This window comes from Mastomys coucha, unplaced genomic scaffold (genome assembly GCF_008632895.1).
Source record: "Mastomys coucha isolate ucsf_1 unplaced genomic scaffold, UCSF_Mcou_1 pScaffold21, whole genome shotgun sequence".
NCBI classification, from domain to species: domain Eukaryota; kingdom Metazoa; phylum Chordata; class Mammalia; order Rodentia; family Muridae; genus Mastomys; species Mastomys coucha.
In genome coordinates, this window is record NW_022196904.1 from 523097 (window position 1) to 538133 (window position 15037).

The 15037-nt window shown below is 43.4% G+C and overlaps 1 long non-coding RNA gene across 6 annotated transcripts in view; it reads right to left on the reverse strand.

Annotated features, from left to right (window-relative positions):
- The window catches only part of LOC116101515, a 34957-nt gene that overhangs the window by 18589 nt on the left and 1331 nt on the right, over positions 1 to 15037 (reverse strand). The window lies entirely within an intron of this gene.

The following is a 15037-nucleotide window of genomic DNA, read 5'->3' on the forward strand; positions in this document are numbered from 1 at the left end:
TCGAACTCAGAAATCCACCCGCCTCTGCCTCCCAAGTGCTGGGATTAAAGGCGTGCGCCACCACTGCCTGGCAGGTCTTTTGTTTTTCATAGGAATGCTGTGAGGTTTCTCGCCAAAAGTAAACCAAGATATGCTGCTATCCAGAAGTCTCTACCCTCAAGGTACTATCAGAGTTCTGTGGGTTTTGTTTGCTTGTTTGTTTGCTTATTTTTGAGATAGTTTCATATATTCCAGGCTGGCCAAGGCTAGCTTTGATTTGATCCTCTTTTCTCTACCTCCCAAGAGTTCCAAGGGCTACACATATGCTTATATATAGGATGTGGGGGATTGAACCCAGGTCTTTGTGCACACTATGTAATCACTCTACCAACTGAGATCCATTTCCAACAGGTACTATGACTTTCAAACACATCATTTGAGAAATGCACCATGAGTTTTTGCCAGCACAGGCATGTGTTTAAATGCACACACAGGTGGGCACTAAGCACGTATGTGTGCATTTTATATAACAACCGTCACAGAAGGCACAGAGTTCTCCACCTTCCAACTACACACGTGGAATGGAGCCAGTTTCATATCAGTTATATAACCCTTCTTGACTATTTTCCAAGGCCACTTAATAACAATAGTTTGCATAAATCAGTTGCATAATTTAGCAAGTGCTTCCTGTCACTGGCCACTTCGCTTTAAGTCGTTTATGTCTTGTAACCTGAGGAGGTTGGCACTTATTATTATCATCTCATTTTGTAAATGAGATCCTAGGACATGGGGAGGTTAATTAACCTTCTCCTTGTCACACAGCTAGAAAATCACCAAGCTAAAATGGAATCCTCGGAGTCCCTGGGCCTGTTCTACTCACCCATGACTGGGTATGCCTTCCTGTACCAGGAAGTCGCACGTCTCTCTGTGACGGGTTTTCATAGCGTCCTGCATCTTGTGTTATTTGCGGAGGAGGGTCACACATTAGTGGTGCTCAAATGGGGATCTCTGGGGCTTGTTTAAAAAACCATAAGATTCAGAATCTAGAGGCAAGGGGGTGGGATTATGGGTTCAAAGAGAACTAAAGAGGAAGTGAGTCTGGTAGCATATGTGCATAAGCCCAGCACTCCGGAGGCAGAGGCTGGAGGATCAAGGCGTCCAAGGCCAGAGCTATATTTGGAGCTTGAGGCTAGTTTGAGATAGATACTCTATCTAAACAAGCAAATAAGCAAACACGCACATGCACACACACACACACATACATAACGTACACACACATACACATGTACACTGTTGGCAGTCAGGTAAAGGATCTTGCTTCACAAGCCCAAAGGCCTGAGATCAGTTCTGAGAACCCCCACAGCAGGAGGGAACTAAGTCTTGAAAGTGGCCTTCTGACCTCCACATGCCCACCTCCAGTAACAAGAGCATCAGTGCAACAATAATGATAGAAAGTAATAATATATTTAAGGGCTGAAGAACTGCTCAGTGTCTAAGAGCACATACTGCTCTTCCAGAGGACCAGAGTTCAGTTCCTGGTACCCACATCAGTTAAGCTCATAACTCCCTATAGCTCCTGCTCCGAGGGATCTGATGCCTCCTTCTAGATTCCTCAGGCTCTGCATACACACACACACACACACACACACACACACACACACACACACACGCACACACATGTACACACACACACAAAACTCTTTTTTAAGGAAGTAATAGATGATAGATAGATAGATAGATAGATAGATAGATAGATAGATAGATAGATAGATGATAGACAAAATAAAATAGGGTCTAAATAAATTTATTTCCCCTTTATATTATTCCCTTATGAAACATAGAGTAGACCACTATGAAGATGATAGAAAGAACAAAGAAATGGGACTCCACTTGAACCCAGCCCTCACACATACTAGGCAAAGGCTTTACATCGGAACTATATATCTATATCTATGTTTATATCTGCCTAGTCTTCCAAGTGGCTGGGCCGATGTACCAGCACACTATACCAGCCCTTACCCCTCCGCTATTAGGACAAAAACTGAGTAGATCTTATAATGCATCTGTATATGCCTCTTTTGTTTTGAAGCCCCCTAGAGATTTTTCACTACAGTAAGTTGCTTATGTAAGCATGCTGTGGTCTAACTATTTACCCAGACAGTATCTTACTGTGGAGTCTAGGCTGCACTGAAACTTGTGGAATAGTCTGGACTAGCTTCAAACTTGAAATCCTGGGGCTGCAGAGATAGCTCAGCACTTAAGAGAACCTGGGGCTTTTGCAAGAGACAAAGGTTTGCTTCCTAGCGTGAACACAGTGGCTCATAAATGCCTGTAACTTCAGTTCCAAGGGAGATTTGGCACCTTCTTCTAACTTGAAGGTACCAGACACATACATGATATATATACATACATGTAGGCAAATCATTCATACATATAAAATAAATAAATTCAAAAAGTAAAAATGCATAGACATTGTCTGAGGAAGAATACCTGAGATTGTTCTCTGACCTCCACAAGCATGCACACACACACGCACACACACACACACACACACACACACACACACACACACGCACACACACACACACACACGCACACGCACACACACGCACACACACACGCACGCGCACACACAGAATTCTCTGGGGCTAGAGAAATGGCTGTGTGGTTGTGAGTGCTTACTGCTTGGCCGTAAGGGCCAGGGTTGCATACCCAGCACCCACGTTGAGCAGCTTACAATCCCTCTAAGGGATCTGACATCTCGTCTGGCTTCTGTGGATACTGACACATAAATTAAATGTGAATCCAAACTTAGATGTGAGTGTACACTCATACATGTACATTTCATAAAACTAAATATTTTAAAATACCCAAAAGGGGGCCAGAGAGATGGCTGTTCTTTCAGAAGACCCAGGGTTCAATTTCCAGCACCCACAAGGCAGCTCACAACTGCCTGGATCTCAAGTTCCAGTGGATCTGACACCCTCACACAGACAGACATACATGCAGGCTAAACACCAATATTCGCTCGCACCCAAGCACACACAAATACACACACACACATAGCCAGGTTGTGGTGGCTTTAATCCCACACACACCTTTAATCCCAGTGTTTGGGAGGCACAGGCAGGTGGATCTGTGAGTTCAAGACCAGCCTGGTCTACAGAGTGAGTTCCAGGACAGCCAGGACTACACAGAGAAACCCTGTCTTGAAAAACCAAAACCATAAATAAACAAATAAAATATTATATATTAATGTTTTAATATATTAAATTTATATATATATATGTTTTCAGGGCTTGAGAGAGCTCAGCAGTTAAGAGTGCACACTGCTCTTCCAGAAGACTGAGTTGGGTTATTGGCACCCATGTTGGATGACTCATTTCACCACTTTGGATGGTTACTTAACCCTTTCCTGTAACTCCAACTCCAGGGGATCTGGCGCCCTCCTCTGGCCTCTGAGGGCACTACACTTAACCTGTACAGACCCAAGCATATACCTAAATAATAATAGTTACTATAATAGTATAGCAATAAATATTTGTTGTTATATTAATTATGTTATTTATATATAATAAATATGTATTAATTATATTGATGTTGTTGTATGGATAAATAACTATTTGTATAATAATAATAGTTACTATTATTATTGTTAAAGTGGCTAGAAAATGCTAGTGAGGGACCGAGAGCACATTGAGAGGACAGAGTACCAGGGCTCTGGATATGGCTAAGTGACAGAACAACAGCCAAGCATGCACAAGGTTATGGATCTGATTTCTGGTACCAAAAATTAAATGAACTAAGAAAAGATAAGGAAGGTAAGCTGAATGACTTTCCTATTTTTTATTCTTTTTACTCTCAGCCTCATCCCCAGATAACATGACAATTAAGCAATTTCTTCTTTTAGGCAAGTGGCTCTCACGTTTAATGGTTTTGCCTCCGGGGCACAAAAGACGGTTTCCGTACAACTTAAGATGGCAGACTGGCATCGATAGGGGTCCTGCACAAGTGTCGGAAGGCATTACCCAGCACCCAGAGCAAAGACTCGTCTGGCTTAACATGTGATTATAGTGAAGTGCAATGACTGGCTCCAGGCATTGCTCGTTCACCTAAAATGTTCCACTGTCTTTTCTATTACTTTTTATTGACATATCTATCATTTACCCATCAATCTACCTGTCTTCTGTCTGTCTGTCTGTCTGTCTGTCTGTCTGTCTGTCTATTTATCTGCCTGCCTATCATCTATCTGCCATCTGTCTGCCTATCTATTATCGGTCTAGCATCTATTATGTTTGTTTGCCCATCTGTCTATCATCTTTTTATTATCTGTCTGACTGCCTGTCTACCATCTATTATGTCCATTTGTCTATCATCTATCTATTTATCTATTATCTATCTAATTTTTTTTTAAAACAAGACTCTTATAGTCTAAACCAGCTCCAAATCCACTGTGTTTTGGAAAGGTGGTTTTGAATGTCTAACCCTCTCACTTTTACCTGCCAAGTGCTAGAATTGTGGGGAGACCACCTCCATACCTAGTTTATTCTGTATTGGGGATCAAACTCAGGGCTTCATCATGCTAGGCAGTCATTCTCTACCAACTGAGCTATACTTTTACTTATCTATTTTTGCTAATATAGCGATTGAAGATCCCTCTGAGAATCAGATAAAAATTATGAACATCCAGTGTATGTAGGGAACACCCATCAAATTCTGTACAAAATTCAGTACAGAATTGCAGGAGTTCATGGACGTCCTCCCAGCTCACCCAAGATTCTGGCTATGTGATTTTGAATCTCAGTTGTACAGTCTCCCATTCAGAGGGGGCTCACTCAGGTAATCTCTCTCTTGTACAAATTAAGAGGTCCAATGGGTAGGGGGTGCAACATTGGCTCTATTGCCTTGGAGGAGACCAGGAGACCAGCATGTAAAATGCAGACCACCTGACTCCCCAGAGCTGGGACATTTCCACTTCACCCTGAATGAGGACATTCTAGAAGCGCTGATCATCACCCTTTCCCTATGCAGTGGGAAGAAGAGCCACGCCAGCCACTCTCTGTTTCTCTCCAGAAACACAAAGGCCCCAGCTGTGGCTGATGACAAACACCTGGGGAGAGGATGCAAGAGCCTGGAGGCTTCGGGTGATGGGAGGATAGAGCTGACACTACATGGTAGAGACTACGGAGAACAGATCCACTCACTCCCCAACATCATTCATTCATCGATTCATTCATTCACCCACCCATTCAGCATCCCTGGACAGAGGTCTCCCATCTACTGGCTGTGGAAGTGGGCCAAAGTGAATCAAATCTATCCCTGACTTTGGTCAGCTACACTGACAGGCAGGATAGACACCTCCCTAACACTTACACAGCAACCACTAGGTGGGGTACCTGGTTGCTGGTAGAGACAGTATAGGGCAAGTTGGAAGCAAAGACAGCCTGGATACAGGCTGCAGAGGTCAGAGGCTTCCTAGAAGTGCACCCCTGCCCTCTCTCAAAACTTATTTACTATGCATGTATTATAGTGTTCTGCCTACATATATGCCTGCACACCAGAAAAGTCACCAAATCTCATTACAGATGGTTATGAGCCACCCTGTTGTTGCTGAGAATTGAACTCAGGAGCCCTGGGAAAGCAGCCAGTGCTCTTAACCTCTGAGTCATCTCTCTAGCCTGGTGAATCTCATTCTCTCTCTCTCTCTCTCTCTCTCTCTCTCTCTCTCTCTCTCTCTCTCTCTCTCTCTCTCTCTCTCTCTCTGTCTCTCTGTCTCTCTGCCTCTCTCTCTCATATATTTTAAAAGATATCTATCTATCTATCTATCTATCTATCTATCTATCTATCTATCTATCTATCTATCTGAGGGAAAGTGCACATGCTACTGCATGCCTGTGGAGGTCAGAGGTGGACAACTTGTGAGAGTCAGTTCTCTTCTTTCACTTATGTGCATCCTTGGGGCTTGAACTCAGGTCGTCAGGCTCGGCATCAAGAATGTTTTCCTGTAAAGCCACCTCACTGGACCTTATTTTGTTCTTGAGATAAGGACTTATGTAGCCCAGGCAGGTCTTGAACTCATGTGTAGTCAAGAATGATTTTGAATTCTTGACTCTCCTGCCTCTGTCTCTAGACTGCTGGGGTTTCAGGCAATCATCCTCACACATCCTGTGCTGGGGACTGAACCTAAGGCTTCATCCATGCTAGGCAAGCACTCTAACCAAATGAGCTAATTTTCCAGCCCTGGGTTTTAAAAGCTTATTATTGGTGTGGGGATGGGGGAAGGCTGCTTGTGCTAAAGTGCATATGTCAAAGGACAACTTTATGGAATCCAGTTTTCCATGGCTTCTGGGGATCCAACTCAGGTTTCGAATATTATATCGTCAGGTGACAATTGCTTTTATTGGCTGAACCATCTCACTGGCTCCTGTTTGCTTAAAAATTTACAGTTAGACTTTGTCATTTTATTTTATGTATGACTATTTTGACTGCATGTATAAATATCTGTGTACCATGTGTGTGCTTTGTTTTCATGGAGGTCAAAAAAGAGTATTGAGTCCCCTAGGCACAGTCACAGATGGTTGTGAATCACCATGTTGCTGCTGAGAATCCAACCTATGTCCACTACAAAGGCAAAGGTGCTCTTAACCACTGAGAACTCTCTCCACTTTCTGTTTGTTTTTGAAACATGGTCTTATATCACCCAGGCTGACTTTGAATTTACTACTCAACCAATGCTAGCTTTAAACTCTTTATCCTTATGCCTCACCTTCTAAAATTCTGGGATTAAAGGTGTGTACCACCATAGCAATAAGAAGTTGAATCTTCTTTCTGTTTTCCTTTCTTTGGTTTGTTCCTTCGTTCATTTGTTTGTTTGTTTTTTAAGATTTATTTATTATTATACATAAGTACACTGTAGTGTCTTCAGACGTACCAGAAGAGGGCGGCAGGTCTCATTACGAGTGGTTGTGAGCCACCATGTGGTTGCTTGGATTTGAACTCAGGACCATCAGAAGAGCAGTCAGTGCTCTTACCCACTGAGCCATCTCGCCAGCTCTATTCTTTGGTTTTGAAACAGAGTTTCTCTGCGTAGCCCTGGCTGTCCTGGAACTCACTCTGTAGACTAGGCTGGCTTCAAACTCAGACATCAACCTGTCTCTGCCTTCCGAGTACTGGAATTAAAGGCAAGGGCAACCATGCTTGGCTAAGGTTGAGTCTTTTAAGAGTGGATGGAAGGGAGGCTAGAGAGATGATTCAGTGATTAAGAGCACTTTCTGCTTTTCTTGAGGACCTGAGTTTGGCTCAAGATTGTCTTCAGCTCCCGGAGATCCAGCACCATTATCTGGCCTCTGAAGGAAACTGCACTCAGAGGTGCACTTACCCCACCCCCATAAACACCTACATATAATTTTAAAAACATGGGCTGGAGAGATGGTTCAGAGGTGAAGAGCACTGACTGTTCTCCCAGAGGCTCTGAGTTCAATTCCCAGCAACCACATGGTGGCTCACAACCATCTCTAATGAGATCTGATGCCTTCTTCTGGTGTATCTGAAGACAGTGACAGTGTACTTACATTAAACAAATAAATAAATCTTTTTTAAAAATCATAATAACTTTTGAAAGACTGATGGAAGGGCCAAAGCCATGGCTCAGTGTGTCAAGGCATTTACCACCGTAACTACTGACCTGAATTTGCTCCTTGGAACCCACGTAGTGGGGAACACGGACTCCTGAAAGTTGCCTTCTGATCTCCACAGTGGCAACAGGACATGCACACACAACACACATGCCACTAATTAATTAAGTGAGTAAGTAAATAATCAGTGCTTGAAAATGAAACAAGAAAAAGAGTGCACGGAGGCTTGTGGTTGAGCAGGGTAGGTGGGCAACTGCAGGGTAAGGATGCAGCAGAGGGATGTCCAGCATGGAGGCTGACAGTTTTGTCACACAGACTCAGGTAAGGAGCCTAAATTTTCTCCTGAGGATAACAGGGAGCCATGGAGAAGTTTAAGAGGGAAAGGAACATGACCAGCTATGATACAGCTGAGAGTCTTTGGAGATCATGAAAAGAGAAGATGAGATGGGCTGGGCTGGCAGGAGAGCCTAGGGAAGGGAATGGAGAGGAAAGGGCATCTATACAGGAGGCCAAAGAGGACCTACATGTGTCCTGACTGCTGGATGAACAGCATGTGTGACCTTCATGGTGTGACGCTTTACAGGCTATATTAGTCATCTGTCAAAATAGCAGAAGGCCTATCTGTAGCTTAAAACACACATATCAATCATCTTGTAGCTTCTGTGGATCAGGGTCAAGCAGAATGCATTTGAACCTGTCCAGAGTCTCTCAGATCTGGAACCATGGATTGGCTTGTTCTTATCTGGAGCTTGGACTGGGAGAGACTGACAAACTCTAGGAAGCTGTACGGAATTCACTGCCCTGTAGTCAGAAGAAGTTCTTTGTTCTCTTGCTGCCAATCAAAATGCTCTGTATTGTGGCTTTTTTTATAGTATGATGTATGGTGTGTGTGTGTGTGTAGGTAAACATGTGCCACAACATGCACATGGAAGTTAAAGTACATGTTTTTGAGAGTCAGTTCTCTCCTTATATTTTTCCCCTATACATTTGTGTGTCTGTGTGTGTCTGTGTGTGTGTGTCCATGTGTGTATGTGTGTGAATGTGGAAGTCAGAAGGCAACTCTAAGGAGTTGTTTCTTTCCCTCTACTGTGAGTCCTGGGACTCAAACTCGTGTCGTCGGGCTTTTGCAACAAGTGTTTTTACAAGCTGAGCCATTTTGACAGCCTATCCACTTTATTGTGGAGACAGGATCTCTTTTGTTGTGTATTCCAGGTTAACTGGCCTGTGAACTTCTGAGCAATTCTTCTATTTCACCACAGGAGTGCTGGGATTACAGATGTGAGCCATCACATCTGACTTTTTACATGGGTTCTGAGGTCATCAGTATTTCATGGCAAATATGTCTACCTGGTACTCTCTTTGCTCTTTCAAAAATGTTAAAAGGACTGGGGATGTGGTTCAGTAGGTAGAGTATTTATGTACAGTGTGTGCACAAAATCATGAATTCAATCCATAGGTGTGGTGGTGCACACCAGTAATGCCAACACTCAAGAGGTAAAGGCAGGAGGATCATAAGTTCAAGACTAGCCTTCCCTACACAGAAAATTCAAGGGAAGCTTAGGCTATGTGAGGCCCTGTCTTTAAAAAAAAGTAAGCCAGCCGGGCAGTGGTGGTGCACGCCTTTAATCCCAGCACTTGGGAAGCAGAGGCAGGTGGATTTCTGAGTTCGAGGCCAGCCTGGTCTACAGAGTGAGTTCCAGGACAACCAGGGCTACACAGAGAAACCCTGTCTTGAAAAACCAAAAAAAAAAAAAAAAAAATTAAGCCAGATGGTGGTGATATAGACTTTTAATCCCAGCACTCTGGAGGTAGAGGCAGGTGAATCTAGCCTAGTCCACAGAGCAAGTTCCAGAACAGCCAGAACTACCCAGAGAATCCCTCTCTATATATCTTTATCTGTATCTATATATGACAAAATAAATAAATAGGACAAAATGGCAGCATACAGATTGGGAAAAGATCTTTTCCAACCTTACATCTGACAGAGGGGAAATATCCAAAATCTATAAAGAACTTAAGAGTTAGACAACCAATCCCCCAAATAACCCAATTAAAAATGGGGATAGACCTTTAATCCCAGCACTTGGGAGGCAGAGACAGGCGGATTTCTGAGTTCAAGGCCAGCCTGGTCTACAGAGTGAGTTCCAGGACAGCAGCCAAAACTACACAGAGAAACCTTGTCTCGAAAAAAAAAAAAAAGGGGGGGGGTACAAAGCTAAACAGAATTCTCAACAGAGGAAGCTCAAATGGCCGAGAAACATTTAAAGAAATGTTCAAAGTTTTTAGTCATCAGGGAAATGCAAATCAAAACAACTCTGAGATTCTACCTCATATCAGTCAGAATGTCTAAGATCAAAAACTCAGGTGACAGCAGATCCTGGCAAGAATGTGGAGAAAAAGGAACATTCCTTCATTGCTGGTGGGATTGCAAGCTGGTACAACAACTCTGGAAATCTGTCTGTCAGTTCCTCAGAAAATTGGACATAATACTACCTGAGGACCCAGCTATACCACTCCTGGGCATATACCCAAAAGATGCTCCATCATCCCATAAAGATACTTGCTCAACTATGTCCATAGCAGCCTTATTTATAATAGCTAGAAACTGGAAGCAACCCAGATGTCCCTCAACTGAAGAATGGAAAAGAAAATGTGGTACATCTACACAATGGAGTATTATTGTTCAGCTATGAATTTTGCAGTCAAATGGATGGAACTTGAGGATACCATCCTGATTAAGCTAACCAAGATACCAAAGGACATGCATGGTGTATGTATTCACTTATAAGTGGATATTAGCCATAAAATACAGGATACCCATGTTACACTACATAGACCCAAAGAAACTAAACAAGAAGGAAGGCACAAAAAGGGTGCTTGAATCTCACTGGAAGGAAGAATAAAATAGTCATAAGAGGCAGACAGAGGGAGAAAACTGGATGGGGGAGGGGATGAGGATGGGGATGGAGGGTTTAGGATCAGGCATGAAGAGGATAGGAGAGATGGCCAGATGGCCACAAGAATGAATGGAAATCTGCAACTGATGGGGGTGGGAAAGTGGGGGACATCTCCAGGATATGACAGAGGCCTGGAGTAAGGGAGGCACCCAAGATTCAATGGAGGTGACCTTAGCTGTGAGTCACACAGCATTGGGGCCATGGAACCCACAGAGGTTACCTCCTGTAGCCAGACAGGAACCCCACCCCAAATTTATTTTGTCTACAAGAAATGCAGGGACGGGGGATAGAGCAGACACTAAGAGAATGGCCAACCAATAACCAGAACAACTTGAGACCCATCTCTTGGTCAAGCACCAACCCCCAACACTATTAACAATATCTGTGATGCTTGCAGACAGGAGCATGTTGTCCTTTGAGAGGCTGCACCCAGCAGCTGACTCAGACTGATTCAGACACCCACAGTCAAACAGTGGAGGGAGCTTGGGGACTCTTATGGAAGAATAGGAGGAAGGATTCTGGGCCCTGAAGGGAATAGGAACTCTACAGGAAGACCAGCAGCATCAACTAACCTGGACGGTTGGAGTATTTGGAATCTGAACCACCAACCAAAGAGCGTACATAGGCTGGACCTAGGCCTCCCCTCACGTATGTAGCAGATGTGCAGCTAGGTCTTCATGTGGGTCCTGAACAACCGGAGCGTGGGCTATCCCAAAAACTGTTTCCTGTCTGTGGGATATGTTCTTCTAGCTGGGCTGCCTTGTCTGGCCTCAATGGGAGAGGACACACCTAGCCTTGCAGAGACTTGATGTACCAGGGTGGTGGGATATCCAGGGGTGCCCCATCCACTCAGAGGAGAAGGTAAGGGGGGATGAGAGGAAGGATAATAAGAGGGGGTGACTAGGAGGGGGACAATGAGTGGGAAGTAAAGTGAATTATATGTATATATACACACATATACATATGCATATTTAATAAAAACCCCAAACAAACAAAACCAGCTTCTGTAAATCTGTAAATACATAAAGAAATGAAAATAGATACATAATAAATATGAAATGTGTTGTCTTTAGTCACTAGAATAACAAATGTTTTAATTACATATCATTTAACATATAAAATTAACCAGCAGTATAAAAATATTTATATGTGAAGGAAGGAAGAAAAGGGTGAGTTCCTCATGAGTAAAACCATTATCTATGAGAGAAACAAAAACCTATAGATAATACATCATGTAGACATATCCAAAAATAATTATTACTTAGAAATCCCAGGATAAAGAAAAGTCAGGAGGCTGGAGAGATGGCTCAGCGGTTAAGAGCACTGACTGCCCTTCCAAAAGTCCTGAGTTCAAATCCCAGCAACCACATGGTGGCTCACAACCATCTGTAATGAGATCTGATGCCTTCTTCTGGTGTGTCTGAAGACAGCTACAGTGTACTTAGATATAATCATAAATAAATAAATAAATAATAAATCTTTTAAAAAAATAAAAGTCAAAATAATTTCCTTTTGAGACAGGGTCTCACTATGTAGTCCTGGCTGGCCTGGATTTCTCGCATACAGATCCTTCTTGCCTCTGCCTTCTGAATGCTGAGAGGGAAGGTGAGTGTTAAAGCACCAGGCCCCAGGAGAAGATTTAAAACAATGACAAAGACAGAGAGACCTAAAAGTGCAGAGAGCTGCATCACAGCTTGATGTCCTCAGCTCTCACTCAACAAGGTGGGTGTTCTAAAACTTCTATAATCTCAGTTCCAAGAGGAGTAGAGACTGGAGGGTCTCTAAAAGCTTTGCCTCCAGTGAAAAGATAAGCCCCAGTCCAGTATAGGGAGAGAATAGGTAGGAAGTGACAGATAACACCAATGCGCTTTTTTGATGTGCACACTTGCACTGGCATGTGCACATAGGCGCACACACATGCTCGCGCAGGGGTTGGAGAAATGGCTCAGGGTTTAAAGTGAAGGTTGCTTCTGCAGACAATCCAGGATCAATTCCCAGCACTCAGACAGTGACTCACAACCATCTATCTGCACCTCAGATTCCAAAGGTCAGACTCCCTCTTCTGACCTCTTCCTGCATGAGGCACACACGTGGTGTACATACACAGATGCAAGCCAAACACTCATATGCATAAAATAAAATATATAACTCTAAAACAATACCACCACCATCACCAACAAATCCCCACCAGCAGCTCTTTTTCATAAGGAACAGGACTTGGGGTAGAATTGGCAAGCTGTTTTTCTTAAAATCCCTCATGTACTATTTTCTTCTTTTTAACTTTAAAAAGTAGTTACTAGCAATATTGATTTATTTAGGAAATTGATTTTAATTTAAAATAAAACTAAAGTTAGCATCCCCTACCTCCAGTGGCTATTTTATGTTATCATTTCTCAATTGTGGCTAATTTCTATCTTGAAAGGGACTCTGGGCAGTGTCTGAAGTTTTTGGCTATCACAACTAGAGAGAGGTTGCCGATTTTAGTGGGTGCCAGCCAGGGTAACTGTGCAACCTCCCACAATGTGAAACACATCCCTCAACAAAGCCACACCTGGTGTGGATGTCCGTCACACTAAGGCTGGGAAACCCTGGCTTGACTTCGTTATCTGATATCCAATGTTGATGTCAGCTGAAATCGATTCCTAGCTATGTGACATGCTTCTCTTTCTCACCTTCAGTTTTATATCTATAAAATGGGAGCTAACTAGACACGGTGATGCATGCCTGAAATCCCAGCACTTGAGAGGCTCGGGAAGGAAAACTGATATAAGTTTAAAGCCAATCTAGTCTACATAATAAGACTGTACCCCGCCCCCCCAATGGCTTATTGGGTAAAAGGTACTTGTATCGGGCCTAATGATCTGAGTTCCCTTTCTGGGATTTACATTGTGGAGAGAACCAATTCACAATTCCCATTGACTGTCCTCTGGTGTGGACATAAATATCATGGCATGCATACTCCTCCTATTTCCCAAAATTGCACAGAAAAATAAATACCATGAATTTTTTTTTAATTTTTTTTTTCGAGACAGGGTTTCTCTGTGTAGCCCTGGCTGTCTTGGAACTCACTCTGTAGATCAGGCTGGCCTCGAACTCAGAAATCTCTACCTCCCAAGTGCTGGGATTAAAGGCAAAGGCCACCACTGCCCGGCAATACAATGAAATTAATTAAGCAATTTAAAACTAAGTATGGTATTGTACACCTATAATCCCAAAGTTCAGGAGATAGAGACAAGAAGATCAGAAGTTCAGGGTCATCTTTGGTTGCACAGTGAATTCCTGGCCAGCCTGGGACACAAGAGAACCTGTCTTTAAAATAAAAACAAATAACTAAAAGTTGTACAGGTGGCTCAGCCAGTGACAGGCTTGCAGCAAAAGCATGAAGATATGAGTACAAATTCTCAGCACCTATGGAAGCAAGTATCTGAGTGTGTCAGAACCTATAATCTCAGTACTAGGGAAGAGGCGCAGGAAAATGCCTGGGTTCTGCTGGCTGACCAGTCTAACAGAATCCTCAAGCTCAGTGAGAGACCCTGTCTCAAAATATAAGGTTGAGAGCACTTGAGGAAGATACCCAATGCTGACTTCCGTTCTCCCTACACACACACACACACACACACACACAAACACACACACACACACATACATGCGCACACGCGCGCGCGCACATACACGCACACACACATACACACACACATACACACACACATACATGCGCACACGCGCGCGCGCACATACACGCACACACACATACACACACACACATACACACACACATACACACACACATACACACACACATACACACACACATACACACATACACACACATACACACACACACATACACACACACATACACACACACACATACACACACACACGCGCGCGCACATACACACACATACACACACACACATACACACACACATACACACACACATACACACACACACACACACACACACACGCGCGCGCGCGCGCGCACTCAAAGATGTGTGCATACATATACACAAGCAAAGAAATAAGTAATTAAAATAAAACAGTACGGGGCTAACCTCTGAACTGCTTCTCTCAAAGACTGAAACAATGCTTACAAGGTGCCGAGTCTGCACAGTAAAAGTTCAGTTTATATTGGTTGTCATGGTGGTGTCTGTTATTTTCTTCTCCCTGGGAAAACATGATGAATACGCCCAGAACGGAGAAGTGGATTCCAGGCCCCCTTCCTTCCCTGAAGTCAGAGGTGTTAGGATTCCTTCCCTTAAGTCAGAGGTGTTAGGATGTTTCTCATTATCCAGCCCCTCCGGGGGGCATGGTCGGGATGAAATGAACTGAGATAAGGCAGTATCCAGTGAAAACATCCAGTGTCCTGATACAAACCTGTCCAAACCGAGACAGGAAGACTGCCCAGTCTGGGCTATAGAATGAGTCCTGGGTCAGCCTGGGCTACAAACTGAGATGCTGACT